This window comes from Dermacentor albipictus, chromosome 1, assembly GCF_038994185.2.
Source record: "Dermacentor albipictus isolate Rhodes 1998 colony chromosome 1, USDA_Dalb.pri_finalv2, whole genome shotgun sequence".
Taxonomy (NCBI): Eukaryota; Metazoa; Arthropoda; class Arachnida; order Ixodida; family Ixodidae; genus Dermacentor; species Dermacentor albipictus.
In genome coordinates, this window is record NC_091821.1 from 418,823,934 (window position 1) to 418,838,939 (window position 15,006).

Sequence of the window (15,006 nt, forward strand, 5' to 3'; positions counted from 1 at the left end):
CACTTTCAGTCATTCTAGAAACTTTTTTCTTGTTCTTTTCCGTTCGCAGTTTTAAATTACTATCTTGGTCTGGCAGGTAATTGTGGTTATGAAAAGTTTACGCCTTTGTCGATGGAACGTGCATCCCCGCGCGTTTCTCTTTTGCACTGTTCTCGTTCAACATGGATTGCCGACTAGCCCCGTCAGCCACCTCGCTAAATGCGCAGACACCGTAACCGTCTCTTCTTGCTTGTTAGCCGCGCCTTGTATATGTTATTGGTTAGACTTCTGTTACTGTATATTGTTCTGCAGTTGCTTCATGGGAAAAAAAAAAAAGAACCGTTACTTTTTGAGTTGGCTAAGTTAATCCCGGATTATAACCGCGCCGACTGGCACGAAACGTGCGTACAGTGCGGAAATAACATGGGCGCCCTGTATAAGCACCGGTGCACTTCGTTCGGCATAAACTTGCAGCGCTGGCTGGTTCTCCTGTAAGCCGCCTAATTTACTCGTTCCCCGTGTCCCGCCATGCCGCGGCCCACCAAAAAGCATAACGTACCTCTGCGCAGCAGTTTATAGGACAGACGCGGTATATGCCCGATTAGGGTGTATGCCCGATCGCTTCCGCGACAAGTTAAACACTGCAGGCGTCCCGAGCCTCGCCATTGGATTACGTGCTCGACTTATTCCCTTGCGTGCCTTTTCTCTTTCTGCAGGCGGTCCCTCCAGAATGATGAACGAGCCGGAGCACTAGTTGAAGCGCTGCTGGGAAAATTGCCGAGGTGAGCAGTAGGAGGATTCATCGACGCGCGTCGCTGCTTTGTGGCGCGTTGTTTGTTTGTTGGAGACAACAACAGGAAATAATTTTTTTTGTTAGTAACTTATTGCAGACTATCCCCTGAAACCCTTTCCTTCTTTTTTTCTTTTTTTTTCTGAACGTATCGTGGCCCGCCGGCTAGAGGACGTTCTGCTGCTGGGCACGAGGTTGCGGGTTCGCTTGCCGGCCGCAGCTGTCGGAGTCCGGTGGCGGGAACCGGAAAGAAAGAAAAAGTAAACGGGCTTGTGTATTCGGTGCTTTGGGGGTTACGTGAAAGAGCCCGAGGCGATGAAAATTAATCCGCAGCATTCCACATCTCGTATAGCCTAAAAGTTACTCTGGAACATTGAATTCGTTACTTTATATATTGAGGACAATGTCCTGCTGGGTGGCGAGTTACTGCCACTTTTCCGTATCGGGTATGTCCGTTTCTAACGTCTGTTTCTAGCCTCACAATACGGTTCATACACCTGATTCTCGCCCCCAGCTCACCCACGAAGACATCGTCGTTTATCGACTTCAAATCCAGACGTTGAACCGCCCTCCAACTTTTTCTTTTTCAATAATTCCGTACGTTCCTCTCTGTACAGAACAGCAACAAGATAGCAGTAGCAAAAAAGTACAGTGATTCGGCAGAGACAAGCGAAACAGCCCTGAAGGCAGCAACTTCGCATTTTGAACGTGTTCGAGCATTTCATCTAGCATTGTCGACCGGGTGGCGTAAGGAGAGAGCTGTGTGGAGGTACCCCGTGCTCCAATAGTACAGTGCAAGCTGACGCTATCTGAAAAAGACGGAAGGGAAGGACAACGAAGACTGCATTGTAACGTCGGCACTAGCATCGCGCATTTCAGGCTCCAGCGGCGACAGCCGCTTCGGGCGTTTTCCTGTCCGCAACCATCGACCGCCGCGTTAGCGAATGAACCGCGCGAGCTTGGTGAGAAGAACGCCCAGGGCAGCTATAGTGGTAGGAAGGGTGCCGCGCTCAGTGGATTCTCGCGAGTTTAGCGGAGCAGCGTTTGTACCCCCCCCCCCCCCCCCCCTTCGCATCCGTCGCTTTCATTGTTTCGAGCGGGTTTACCACCGCGCGACCGGCGCGTTTGCGCCGGAGAAGACAAATTGCGTTCGCCGACAAAGAGCGGCCGCTTCTTTCTCTTCGCGCGGTTGCCCGAAGCGGGCGAAGCAATCCCGGCGCGTTGGCGCTGCTCGGCGACTGTCGACGCGGCGGCGGCGGCAGAGAGGCGATCGCCGCCTTAATAGCGCTGCCGCCGCACAATGAAGCGGTGTGCATTGCGGAAGGGGAACGGGCGATAGAGAGCGACGAGCGCTTCGAGAGAGACGCCGCGGAGCCAATAGGTGCGCCGCGAGGTAGTTTGAAGGAGGACGGACTGAAAGCGGGCCTCATTGTCTTTTCTTTTTTTTTTTTTCTTAGAAGTGGTCCCGCGGTATCGTGGCGTAGATCAAAGGGCTTTGCGCGCCTTCAGAATCGAGCTCGGACTTCTTTGCTTTTATTTTGTTTTGTTGTCTGTGCCCGTCACCGGCCTCGCGGGGTTATCCCTCCCCCAACATACTGCCTCCGCGCGCTGCTGCAGCACCGCGTCGTCGCCCGTGTGTTGCTCGCGCGTTGCCGGCCCTCGAGTTTGAAAAGGTGCTACTGTAAGCGTGCCGCCGACTTCCTTTGCAGCTTGGCGGCGAGAGGTGCACCGCCGCTCTCTCGCCGTCCACAACACTGACGTCGAAAGGATGGGGGAGGGTGTAAAGAGCTCCGCGGCGTAACCGGCGGGAGGTTGCATCTCCTCTCTTTGATGCGCTTCTGCACGTATATACGTGTGTGTGTGTGTGTGTGTGTGTGTGTGTGTGTGTGTGTGTGTGTGTGTGTGTGTGTGTGTGTGTGTGAATGGAAAGAAAGCGATATATGTGCTTAGACGGATAAAAAAGAAAGATGCGCCGCAGTAGCGGCGTGCTCCGCTCCTCCGCGTTCTTTGTTTGGCGGGGCGCCCATTGATAAGTGAATGCGAGGCCGTATGTAGTACGGCGCCTCGTGGAGGAAGCGCAGTGTCGCAGCTCGCCGCGCCGTTTATGCCGAGGTCGTATAATTGTCCTTTGTGCCGGGCTTATCTCGCTTTCTCGTTCCCATCCTTTATGTACGTACACATAAACCTTATTCATTTAGCTTCCGCGCGACGATCTTGCTTTTGTGCTGGGCCTCCTCGAAATGTCCGTGAGGAAGGGGGGCAAGCGACAGGAAGCGTCGCGGCATGTCGGCCTTGTTGCCTTCAGACTCGCGGTCGTGGGTGGAGTGGGGGAAACTACTTGACCTCCCAGCTTATCACCTGGAAGCCCACCTATCGGCGGAGTTGCCGGGGCTTTACGGCCGGCCTCTCGCGCGTATTTTACGGCCGGCGATGGTGGAATGAGCGTGGCGCGTGCACGGTTGTCTGGTACCGTGACGTCGGTCGATACGTTGAGGCTGCGGACATAATCGCGGACTAGATGAAGTATTACTACTATCGGGTGACTGGGACTTCGTGTCGTTATCTGATGAATCATTCGCGGAGGCTCACGCCTATAAGCTGTCGCGCAGGAAGCTTTAGGCTTCGTATAGCTACCTGCTACCGATGCACTTCTCGATACCTTGGTTAAATTAAGGGTTTCTTAATTAAGAATGGGCTGGGGTGCGTTTGGCAGGCATTCTCAGATCATGAACAGCAGGTTGCCATTATCCCTCAAGAGAAAAGTGTATAATAGCTGTGTCTTACCAGTACACACCTACGGGGCAGAAACCTGGAGGCTTACGAAAAGGGTTCTACTCAAATTGAGGACGACGCAACGAGCTATGGAAAGAAGAATGATAAGTGTAACGTTAAGGGATAAGAAAAGAGCAGATTGGGTCAGGGAACAAACGCGAGTTAGTGACATCTTAGTTGAAATCAAGAAAAAGAAATGGGCATGGGCAGGACATGTAATGAGGAGGGAAGATAACCGATGGTCATTAAAGGTTACGGACTGGATTCCGAGTGAAGGGAAGCGTAGCAGGGCGCGGCAGAAAGTTAGGTGGGCGGATGAGATTAAGAAGTTTGCAGGGACAACATGGCCACAATTAGTACATGACCGGGGTAGTTGGAGAAGTATGGGAGAGGCCTTTGCCCTGCAGTGGGCGTAACCAGGCTGATGATGATGTAGTCTGTCTCTAAAACACTAAAAAAAAAATTATCTATGCCCGAGCTGACGCCGTAAAAAATTTGTGACATCACGATGAACGTGTTCGGGAGCTACATGCAGCGTCGCCACCAGCCTTTTCTCTTTCTTTCTTTCTTTTTTCGTCTTTCTGGCTTACGAGGACTGCTCCAGCGCTGCGACAGATTCATTTGGTATCGTAGAAGATAAGTTTACCAATACAGCTCTCTATTTCTCGCTTTAACGTTCCTCTAAGGATACAGAGGATGCCATATGATCCGGCGCTCACAGCGGATAGAGAGACGTTTTCCTTTCGTGTTTTTCACGTCGTCACGGCAGTGGCGTTCTCCATTGACGCAAAACCTTTGCAAGACATGATGCAAATGTAAGTGGCAGTCGCTGTACATGGCACTTATTCTGGCGCCACTTTAGTTGTGTGCGGTTCACGCGCGTCTCGTGCCGTGTTGCATATATAGGACGCGCCCCGTACGCTCGTATCGATAGCCGTGGACCAAGCTGCCCGGTCGCTCGCTGTCTTAGCACAGCTGTTTCATCCTTTGCGGATGCGTGGTGTAAGCGCGTTCCGAAGGCTTTGGCAAGTAATTTAATAACTCGAAAATTAGGCGCCGCTTCGGCGCTTGTTGAGTGGACCGTATTTCACTGCTGGATGAATAGGCGGCGGCTGCGGGACTTTGTCGGCGAGAGTCGTCGCCATGGCAAGAGAGAGAAAGAGAAAGAAAGAGAAAAAGAAAGAAAGGAAGAAAGAAAGAAAGAGAAGTCGGCACAGCAGGTGTGTGCGTGACAGGCCGCTTTTTGCTCTCCGTAAGTTACTGCCGCGAAGAATAACGCGAGGATGAGCGAATGTTCGTGGCACGCCTGCGCGCCCCGCTCGAAGGTTGCACAAGAGCCGCTATAAGAACGAGCCCGTTCGGCGGCATCGCTGTGTGCCCTCTGCGCGTCCGGCGGCAGCATCCGGCGCGGCCTGCTTGCGTTGTCTCGTTGGGATGCGCGAATATGCGATCCACGCTTGAACGTCGCCGTGCTTTTTTGTTGGCATCGATCGTGCTGAAACACGGAGTTGAGTACCTAGCCAGACGTGATTGGTGACCTCCACTATTATTATTATTATTATTATTATTATTATTATTATTATTATTATTATTATTATTATTATTATTATTTTGTTGCGAACGTAGTAGCGGCTGTCTTATTAGGACCGCCGCAGTTTTCCACGCAGTTCAGCGTATATATAGCTTCTATAGTGTCGACTGTTCTCAGGTGCATTCGCTCGATTGCTTTCAAAGCCGCGCGCAAGTTAAATTTAGCTGCGCTGAAAACGATCGCGTTTAATTTAAAAGGCAAAAACATTTTAACGGCCCGCAGTGATCTGCGCGCTCGGCCGTCACTCCGCGCCGCCGGCTTCGCGAGCTGCGTTCGGCGCCTGCAATCTGACTCCGTGCTTCATGCGGAGCACTTCCGTGTTGTGCGGCGAAACAAACAAACAACAAAATAAGAACGACAACTCTTTCGTAAATTCAGCGCGAGGTGTTGTGGCGCCGACCGACGGCGCCGTCGTCGTGTATGCTTCGCAAAAAGAGGGGCGGGGTGGAGGGGGGGGGGCAAAAGTGAGCACGCAGTCGCTTCGAGAACAGGTGCGCGCCGCGCGATAAATCTGCCCCGGGGCTCAGCTCCCGGTGGCAGGTTATTCGTATTCATTCTCGGCTTGCCGTGCAAGGAAATACGAAGAAGAGATTTGTGAGAAGCGGACGGGAGAACACGGTTTGCGCGAATCTATACTCTCCCTCTTTCTTTTTTTTTCTCGATGTTGTTTAGCTCTCGATTTCGTTCTGCTCTCTTCTGCAGTCATGAATTCATTTTCTTTTTCTTTTTTTGATTTATTGATTTCATAGTATGGCTTACCGTAAGCGCCGTGTGGCCTACATACACTGCGAGTTTATTTGTTGCCTCGCGAGGGAGTATTTATTCCAAGTCTCGCCATTGTGCTGCCCTCATTCTTTTTCCCGTCCCTACGCTTCCTTTACTCCCTCTCCCGCCGCGCGCGGGAAACTTCTTTCCTGCAGAGCCGATCGTCACGTCTCCTTTTCCCCAACCTTGCTTACCCCTTCTCTTATCGATATTCTCACGTTTCTCACTGTGCGAGCGTCAGCTGCGTCTTCCCCCTCTACGCCCGTCCTCCCTTCCTCGACCATTCGCACACATTCTCCTAATTTGTTTCCCAATAGCGACTCCTCTTGCACGATTTCGTCTTCTTTCATTATTATTATTATGTTTCTTTTGAGGGACGCGCGGCTTGTATTTCTTATTTTAGTGCGCCCTAAGCCTAAAGATCGGTTAGCCCTCGTACACTGAATAGTCCTTCATCCTCTTTACGTCTCTCTTTGCTTACTCGTCGGTTCCGGCTCCGTGTGCCCCATTTTCGACGTACCCTTCTCGACCGGGCAGCAACCTTCGGTTTCGCTGGAGAGCTCGTTTATCGATGCAGCCTCCCCACCCCGGTGCGCTTAATCGACTCAAATCAGCGTCCATACCGCGCGCGTCCTAAGGTTTGCCGGCGCGATTAATGGGCCGGCAATCCGCGCTGCGTGCCCCTGCACCTGTGGCCCCCCCCCCCCTCGCCCCCCCCCCCCCCCCCGGTTTGCGACACCGCGCCGGCGCCTTCCGGTTATGCCTGTGTATTTTTCCCGCCTTTTTGTTCTCTTTCCCTGCTAGTGCTCGTTTGCTCCTGTCGGGTATAGTGATATATATAATATGCGCGCTGCGACAGGTGTGTCAGCCAAAGGTCAGCAGCAGGAGCAAATTTCGTTGCGCCTTTAATTAATTTCAGAGTATTTTGTTTCCCTTCACGTCATCAACACTTGGTCGTTTTGTTCTTGCCCTCTTGTTCGGAATAGCGCTTCGCTCATGTCGTCGCTTGACAGGCGCTACAGGTGGAGCGGCAAGCAGCCTTGTCTTTTTTCTTTGTTAACGTCGCGTCGTTTGTCGTCACTGCGAGACACGTCCGAAAAAAAAAGAGACGATAAGTGGACGATAAGCGTCATTTGTACGTACAACGCGTGAAAAATGCGTTGTCTTCGTGCTTTTATTTGTGGAAGTAGCTCATGCTCTGTACGTGTACCGGCGTGGGAATTTAAAAAAAAAAAAAAACGTTCTTGGCACATGTTGCGCGCGTTCTTGTTTCTTTTGCTCTGTGTGTGTTTGTGTCGTTGCGTTGTTTGTCGGAATCATTGGCAGCAGTGAGGCTCCTTCGCGAGCGCCACCACGCGCATGCACCCGACGAAAGGAGATGCAATTTTATCGAGCTGGCGCATAGGCGCACTACTTTCATTCGAAATCGTGCTACCATTCAGCGTTATTTTCTTGTGTTTAACTCTTAAGTACAGCTTAGTATCGTTCCGCGCCCGCGCGGGAGATTATGTGCGCTTGGAATCAAGCGCACATAATATATATATATATATATATATATATATATATATATATATATATATATATATATATATATATATATATATGTGTGTGTGTGTGTGTGTGTGTGTGTGTGTGTGTGTGTGTGTGTGTGTGTGTGTGTGTGTGTGTGTGTGTGTGGCGGCGGTCGATATCTTCGCGTATAGCGAGCTATGGTATCGACAGTGAAGAAAAGAAAAATCGACACTGCTGAAACGAGAAAAGTCTCCGAAGCCTACGTTTCGGCAAGGGGCGACTTATGTCTAGACAATAGTTTTTGCCGAAACGTCGGCTCCAGATGTTTTCCCCTTTTTTTTTTCTTCGGTCACTGCCGATCACTTCAAGTCTCCGCCGTCTTATGTGCCTCAGTTCTGACAAGAAGATACGCGGTCGAAAACACATCGTTGCGGTAAAGCCAGCTTTACGGGATCCACTATGCGCGCACCTACGTGACCTCTCGCATTTCGTCTCTGTTCCGAGAACTGGCCTTACTGCTTTCGCGGTAATTGCAAGTTGCCCCGGGTGAAAGAAAATCGGAGAGAGAGAGAGAGAAATGTTCCCGGCAAACTTGTGCAATGGCTTCCTTGGGGCGGACGGACCGTCGAAATGAGGTTTTCGTATTGTGTTTTTGTTTCGTTTCGCTTCCACGTTTTATTCACGCAGTGCTGTAACGATCCCGGCGTGTTAGAGAACGAGGCAATAAGCTTCCACGGTGGACTTCATTTCCAAGGCCCCGCGGTCGAGTCACTCGTACGTGTTGGGTCTTTCTAAAGGTGCGCTGTCTGTGTTTTTTTATTAGTTAACCGAGATTCCCTTTTTTTCTCTCCGTTTTTGTGCTTGTGCTGAGGAGCGTGATAGGACGTTTTTCTTTGTTTTCAAATGATTCAGGCCCTGCTTGGGGCCCTTGCATAAGGGATTGAGATTTCTTTTCTACGCTGCCGGCACTTCAATATTCGGTCGGTGCCGTTGCGAATGGTGACTGCTGTTTTGTCACGGTTCAGAAGCCAGGCGAGGTGGATTAACTTTTCTTTAAGTGCCACAGCCTGTCGCGGGCTTCGCGAAGTGAAATTAAGAAAACACAGTGAGAGAGAAAGAGAGAGTGGAAGAAAAGGATAATCTGTGCAGTAGTCATCGACCACTTTTCAGCGCTCTTGAAGCGTTTCATCTTAATTTCCTTTTTGCGTGTGCTTATCTGGTTTACTTTTCTCGCTGCCTTTGAGATGATTCTATCAAGTCTAAGCAGCGGAAGCGCTTATATGCCTTATCTCGCCGTTTAGCCATGCGGGAGATTTCGCGCGGGAGATTAATTCTGTTTTTGACAGCCGCCCTACCGGTCCTGGTGGGTCGCCTGCTCGTTTATTTTTTGTTTTGTTTCTCGGAGCCTTTCAATCGTATTAGCGCCTTTCAATAGGCTCGTTGGGCAGCCGTTCCATTCTTTTCTGGTGGTTTCTTTGGCTCAGCTGCCGTTTTCTGACGAGTGGGTGAATGTCTCAAGAATGTCGCCGTAATCTACGTTCGCTAGTCGCGCATGCTATATTTGTTGTGCAGTATAATTAATTGACGCGGCCTTTTTAAAACAGAGATATGATATCGTTCATCCGCTCCGCTTGTATTCAGATCATATATGTCTGCTCCACTCGAGGCAGGATGCTGTTAGTGTACGTATATCCGTCGTGCTCTCTGGAGTTGAATATATATGTTCTCGTTCACACTTTGCGTCGATTAGCAGAGCTCGCGAAAAGAAGCAACAACATATTCCTTTTTAGCTCTTGTTGCCTTTTTGTTTTTGTTCTCCCGCATCGTGAATCTTAGAAAGCATGTTTAACTACTGCGCCCCCCCCCCCCCCTACGTCTCTAAAGTCCGCACTCTTCGTTACTCGTCTCTCGCAGCAAGATCGTTTCCGTCCCCTGCGCTATTGGTCTGCGTGGCATGGCTCTAGAAAACGTACTGGCCAGGATAGCGACAATTCGTCAAATACCACTTTGGCGTCGCCGCACCAAACCTGTATAACGGCCCTGCAGGCTTTTCATTTCATTACTTCATTTATTTTATATCAGTCAAGGAAAGAGAAGAACTTGTAATAAGTAAAAAAAAATAAGTAAGAAACAACTAAACGAGAGAGACATTTTTAGCAGCGTAGTAGATGTTACAACAAATTCTTAACAAGCGCTTTCTTGAATTCGGTGGCATCGGCGACGGAAACGATGGAAACCGGAGCGAAGGATATGAAGCGCGAAAACTGTATAAACTGACTTCTCTCGAGCAAGTGCCGGGTAGCATGCAGTACGTTTCCGAAGCTGCATCGACGAGGCTAAAACGCCCTGAATCGAACGCGTTCACGGGCACTATACGCAACTGGTAGCGCGGCTCCCGCGAGCGCCCCCCCCCTCCCCCCCTCCTCCTCCAACGTCCGTGTGGCTCGGCTGCTTTCCTACACTCGAATCTGGTTCCATTCAGTTCATTGGTTCCGCTGAGCTCGCCTGGGGCCCGCCAACTGTTGCTACACGCTCGGCGGGCGAACTGCCCGAGGTTGCTCATCGGTTGATTCCCGGGGCGTCGAAGAGGAAAAGGAGGGGGGTGCGTCACCCGTGTGACATCCACTGCCGCCTTCTACGGCTGTCCGTCCGTTCGTCTGTGTGTGTGTGCGCGTTCTGCCTTCCGGCGCCGTTATTCGAGTGGGCGCGTGACTGGCGTGCACCGGGAGCGAAACCGGAGGCCTCGCCTGCTCTGATTGCGTTGCCACCCCCGCCGCTGCAGTCGCTGTGTAGTAGCTGCCTCTGTATGCTCTGCGCCTCTCCGTTAAGCGCGGTGGACCGTCCGTCGTCCTCTCCGGGCACGCGCCCACTCTGTCTTCCTGCCCGTCACGTCTTGCACTTAGGAGCACGGGGACTCCGGATTGTTCTTTTGCCGGTGCTCGCAGAGCTGACTGTCGCTCGTCGACGTTGAGGGAAATGCCAGCCGCCGTCGCTGCTGTTGCTTCGGGCGACTTGACCGAAATCGACCTGTCCGTCTTCCCTCGCGTTCCGAGCACGCGCCCCGCGAAGTCGCTGTATAGCCGGATTATGTGTGACGTCGTGAGTTGTCTGGCCGACGGGGACTTCTGCAGAGCAGTTCTTTATATAGCTTTTCTGGCACCTGTATTTATCTTCAAAATGTTCTTTCTTTATTCTTAATATCTTTCTTTCATTTTCCTTTTAAAGCGAAGCTTGCTTTGCCTTTTCCTTCGACTTTCCCACTGCTGTTGCTGCTGCTGTGGCTGTCTTGCACGCCGCGTCGGGAGTGGGTCAGAACGTGTATATAAATGGAAGGAGCCTAGCAGAGAGGAAAGGAGACGCGAGAAACTAGTTTAGACTTTTCCATCGCGTCGCATGTGCTCAACGCCCTCTGCAGCTCCCTGGGTGTTACGACATTAGCCTCTTGACAGCTGTAGTTGTCCGTGACCCCCCGCAAAAGTATTGCAGAAACTGCAGCGCTCTCCTTTCTAGCTATGTATAAGTCAAGAGGGAAGGCAGATAGACTGAGGGACGTCGCAGAGAATGGGCGGAACTGACGCAGTCGCGAAACGAGTGAATAACAGCCTTGCCACTCTCGCGGTTCCAATACAGAGGGCGGGGGGGGGGGGAGATAGGTTAAAGTAGACGTGAAAAAACAAGGAAACTCTACTGCTATAGACACGACAGCGGTCGCAGGGAGACTGGATAAATTTAAGTACCAGGAACATGACGGTACGTTTCTGCTATTTCTGAAAAATAAACATCATGCAAATATGTCAAGCGGACAACTTACGCAGGGCGTGCAGAGGCAGAACCGCATTAATTAAAGCGCACCGCAGGGTCTATAGGGGATACTACGGAAGCGGTCGCACGTATGAACACTTCTGCGCGCGCTGTGGTAGCTTTGCGGCTATGACATTGCTCGAGATCGCGGTTTTGATCTCCACCGTGGCGGGTGCATTTCGACGGAGGCGAAATAAAAATTAACGCCCTTCCAGTCCGTGAAGTTGGTCGAACAGCCAAGCTTTGTTAGTTACACCGAGTGTTACTCTATGCAAGTCAAACTGCTCAAACAGTCTATATAGCAAATATTTTGTTTCACCATTCTTTCACATAATTTTCGCTTTTGCTTGCTTCGCGTGGTGAGCATGCTTTAGGAGCGCTTTTCTTTTGCAGTTCTCCCAGTGTTTCCTTTTGTTGTTGTTTTTGTTGTTATTATTATTGTTGTTGTTGTGCGTGAAGCTGGCCGCACGATGACGAGTCCGTTCACGAGCCAACTCTCGCTGACGCTCGCGGTAGTAGGCAGCTCCTTCCTCGGGAGTACGCACTACTCGTGGTCTTCCCATAGTTGTAGCTGAGATGGAATGCGCTGAGCCACTAATCCAAAGCTCCGTATATTGGGTGCAAGGATCACCACTGGAGATGCGGGCGCTGCAATCGTTTTGATGGTTGGTTGGATTGGTTTGATGGCTGACGTAACTGCCGGCTCCTCTTGGCGACGCAAGAAGTGCCGGCAGCCGCGCGCTCCTGTAGTGTCGCGTTTCAATCGCAGGGCACTGTTCGTTGGCCGCGAACCACCGGCACAACATTTGTTACTTTCTCGGCAGGGTGGAATCAATCGTCGATAAGTTCGATGCCGATCTGGCTCGAACGTCGAAAATGCACCGTGGGACAACCGTATAAGGTTCGCGTATAAGATAGCATTCTCACAGGGCGAAAGGGGTCACTGCGACCCCGTTCTCTCGGTTGAGGTCTTTCCCTCTCCCGCTAGGTCACGCGGCCCCTCTTTAGCGAAGTCCGACAACGACGGCACAAGATACGCATAAACGACTTCGCTGTAAAAACGCTCGTGTATTTAGATTTAGGGACACCTTAAATAACACCGCGGTGTCAAAATTAATCCGGAGGCCGCCACTACTGCATGCCTGATAATCTGACTTGTTTTGGCAAGTACCGCCTCATAATTCAATTAAGGTTTAATACTTGTGCCACGATACGATATGCCATGTGAGGCAAGGACATTGATCAACCTTCTGAGAGGTTATGAAGTGTGGCCCACAACAACGCCTCAAACAAACGCCTCTCCCTCCCTGTGTGTTCTGGGTACTACGCAAACAAAACAAACAGCAGTGGTGCACGCAAGGTAACCTTGAACATCAATTCACCACTCTTGTGTTAGACTAAACGTTAAATAAATTAAACATTCGCCGTCAACATCACCGCTAATTATCGTCAGTCAAAGCAAACGGCGCAGAAAGCTTCGCGTACATCAATTCCCGCAGTGCGTGGGATCCGCATAATTTTTTCCCTTTCTTTCTTTCTTTCTTTCTTTCTTTCTTTCTTTCTTTCTTTCTTTCTTTCTTTCTTTCTTTCTTTCCGTTTTTCTTCCCTTATATTTATTCCTTTTACTGTATTTTCTTTAGCGGAAGGATATCGCCACGCTACCCTCTCTTCCTTTCTTTATTTTTTTTCTTCTTCAGTGCGCCCGGAAGAAAGAAGATTGAAGCTCTACTAGGATTTCTCTTTGATGCAGATCGAGAGCCAATTTCTCTGGAGATGGAAATTGGCTCACGCGTTGTCGTTTCAGACCTGTTTACCGTTACGAGGAGCACGAGAACGGTACTCTTCGGACCGTCCGTGCCCCCTCCCCCCTCTTCCGGCAATCCGTCGGTTTGCCTTGCAGTCACCTTCGGCGGCGAGTAGCAGTGGGTGTTTTGGTGACCGGAAAGGGGGTTGAATCTGTTGTAGCAACGGCAGTGAGTTACGGATCGGTGGAGTGCTTTCGGGATCGGCGACGGAGGAGACGCTGCACTGAAGCAATTTTAGGCGTGGCAGCAAAGTGTTTTGCGATGCCGCCGTTCGCTACGTAACCTAATATTTGTTCTGTGCCGTCGGCATCTCTCTCCTCTGCCGGCGGCCTTGCCGTATCGTTTCGCGAACGAAACTTTGATGCGACGTTGTAGGCATTGAATAATATACTCTGTGATGTTGGTGTTGGCGTTGCTGTAAATGCGAATATGCCGCAAATGGACGTCCTATCTATCTATCTATCTATCTATCTATCTATCTATCTATCTATCTATCTATCTATCTATCTATCTATCTATCTATCTATCTATCTATCTATCTATCTATCTATCTATCTATCTATCTGTCTGTCTGTCTGTCTGTCTGTCTGTCTGTCTGTCTGTCTGTCTATCTATCTATCTATCTATCTATCTATCTATCTATCTATCTATCTATCTATCTATCTATCTATCTATCTATCTATCTATCTATCTATCTATCTATATAGCTAGCTAGCTAGCTAGCTAGCTATCGATGCGTTATCTGTCGTTCCAGCTTTGGGCTCCTGTCTGGATCTGGCTGAAAGTTGCGAAGGTTTCAGGACGTCGTCTACGCGCTTTCACTCCGCGGCCCCTTGTGCGGGAACTTGGTTGGACATTTCGAAACGCCTGCGCGCATAAGTAATAGACAGTTTTTAGAGCGCAGCTCTTTGGCGTCCGTTCCTGGGTTTCGCGTCGTCGTCGTCGTCGTCGTCGTCGTCGGCCTCGTAACCAGCTCCGCCCCCCTTTCATCCCCCCAGCGCTAGCAGCGACCGACTGATACCGCTGGATGCCGCTGACGCCGCTAGAGAGTGAAGATAACGTGACTGCATAGAACGCCGTCGCCGCCATGCAGAAAGAGGAGGAAAGGGTCCCCCCCCCCCCCCCCTGGTTCTTAGCGCTGCGGAAGCGAGGGTATCATATTGTTTGTGTCGGCATCGGCGGCGTTGTCCCTGAAACCAACTCCGCAGCTGGGGTTGACTCACTATCGGCGTCAGCGGCATCAGTCAGTCGCTGCTATCTCTTCCCTCCTCCCTTTATCGTGTTGTCCGCTTGCTGCACGCGCTTCTGCCCCCATCGTTTGCCGCTGGGTGTACACGCCGCCCCCTTCCCACCTCTTCCTGCGAGTTTCCGGTTGTCAAAGCGCCGGCTCGAACTTTGAAGTTGGCGAACTGTGCGCCGCAAAGTTGCCCAACGGCTTGCTGGTAGTAGCTGCCTACTTCGCCCCTACCGCACTCACGAAAGACGTCGTGCACCTCCTGCAGCTCGCATTAACCGTCCATCGATCCACACCGATGTTAGTAGTGGGGGACTTTAATGTTGACATAAAGACAAACAGCAATTTCCTAACACTTATGCGGGAGAACATCCCGTTCCTCTCGCTCGTAACGCGTCCCACGGCTGTGACAACCTCGCGAGGCACTTGTATAGATCTCGTCTTTGAGAATCAAGCATTGGTGTACCAAGTCGAACATATATCAGTATATTTCTCCGACCACAAAGCTTCCTTCATGACTGTCAAGAACTGTTAGTGGAGTCTTTGTTAAAGGAATACGTGTGAAAAATAAAAAAAAATTCTGTGATAGCGCATACATGTGTTGCTCGATTTCTTTGCCTAAATCTATCGAAAAGGTGAAACAGCTTATTTGCTGCGCTCAAATTTCGCATTTTTTTTTCGTCAATGTTCGCGGCATTACTTAACACGCGTCAGGTCGTCGTTGGACGGTACCGAATTAGTTGTAACATTTTTCTCT

At 50.6% G+C, this 15,006-nt stretch overlaps 1 protein-coding gene across 2 annotated transcripts in view; it reads left to right on the forward strand.

The window, feature by feature from the left end:
• The window catches only part of Pgant5 (polypeptide N-acetylgalactosaminyltransferase 5), a 343,624-nt gene that overhangs the window by 156,062 nt on the left and 172,556 nt on the right, over positions 1 to 15,006 (forward strand). For both annotated transcript variants that reach the window (XM_065429901.1, XM_065429902.1), the window contains one exon: positions 696 to 761. The gene's annotated coding sequence lies outside the window, so the exon portion shown is untranslated. The remainder of the gene's footprint in view (positions 1 to 695; positions 762 to 15,006) is intronic.